Here is a 1376-nt window from a genome sequence, read left to right as displayed (position 1 = left end):
AAAACCAACATCAGATGTATTATGAATGACATGACATCCCACAAATTATACTTGTTTATGACGGGTAGAGCATAGCATTGAGCTCGTAATGTTGCTCTTTATGAATATTTAAGTATTTCTTAATAGCATTGACAAATTTCAAGTGAAGTGCATTTTAGTAAAATTAGTCATGAACACAGCTGCCCCTCCTAAAGTTCTTAACAACCCCTCCAAGAATGACGTGAATAGTGAATCATACGCCTACTTCATATTTAATAGGCATCTATGTAGGCATTTTTAAGGAATGGTTGGCTCTGGAGATTATTGTCCAAACGGTCTCTTTGACCTGTACCTTTGTAAGAGATATGTGGTCCTTAACTAAATTTACTGTACATAACACACATTCTTCTTTCATTCACAATGAACTTGTTTTCTTTTTATACCTCAAGTCAATAGACTCATGTGTGAGCCATCCAACAATTGTTTTATAAAGGTTCATGGTGCAAAAATAAAGCTATTGTGTGGAATATAGATATTGAGAGAGTCATACATATAGATAGATAGATAGACAGATATATAGATAGATATACAGACAGACAGACATACAGATAGATACATAGATAGATGTATAAATATACAGAGAGAGACGGACAGACAGATAGATAGATAGATAGATAGATCGATAGTCAATCCTGTCCTAATGGTCACATGAATTTAGTGGTCACAATTACAATTCTCTTCCCCCCTGCCCCGCAAACAACGAATTTCCTTTATAATGTCCAGTGTAATTATCACATGCTTTCCTAGTGGCCATTGTCCTAAACAGTAGTAACATCTCCATGTCTTAAGTTGGTCACTGGAACACATCAAAAGGGTGCTCTATGCATGCAAATTACACTTTTGCTTGATAAGCAGGGTATTGTTTACATAATGGCGCACCATATATACCGATGTGTAAACATTTCATATCCTGTTTGCACTATTCTCCAGTGACACTCGGTACAACTCTAGGGCATCATGTTGGGTTTTAAAGAAAGGCAGTTCATACATGAGAGGGTTACACTTTGTTTGTTGGACTGTGGGAAAAGTAGCCATGTTTAAGATACAGAAATAAGTGTGTTTTTTGTGTGCCAGTAGAAATGTGTTTCTGTGAAACCTTCATCTATCTACTGTGGCTAAAATCTCTGGCGAAAAAGTTCCTCTTTAAGAGATACGAGTAACATACTTTTTTTGGGATTAAGGGTCATTGTTTTTGGAGTGCGAATAGCCGTTTCGTAGTGTCTCTTACTCATCCTAACCTGTCAATCAGTAGCGAAATTAAGTGTTTTGTCATGTTTCATGAAACAAAGATCAGTGATTATTTTAATTTGAGATAATTTATGAGATGGATTAAAAAG

The sequence above is a fragment of the Sinohyriopsis cumingii genome, chromosome 18 (genome assembly GCF_028554795.1).
Source record: "Sinohyriopsis cumingii isolate HCF-2022 chromosome 18, ASM2855479v2, whole genome shotgun sequence".
Taxonomy (NCBI): domain Eukaryota; kingdom Metazoa; phylum Mollusca; class Bivalvia; order Unionida; family Unionidae; genus Sinohyriopsis; species Sinohyriopsis cumingii.
Note: the sequence above shows the minus strand (reverse complement) of the source record.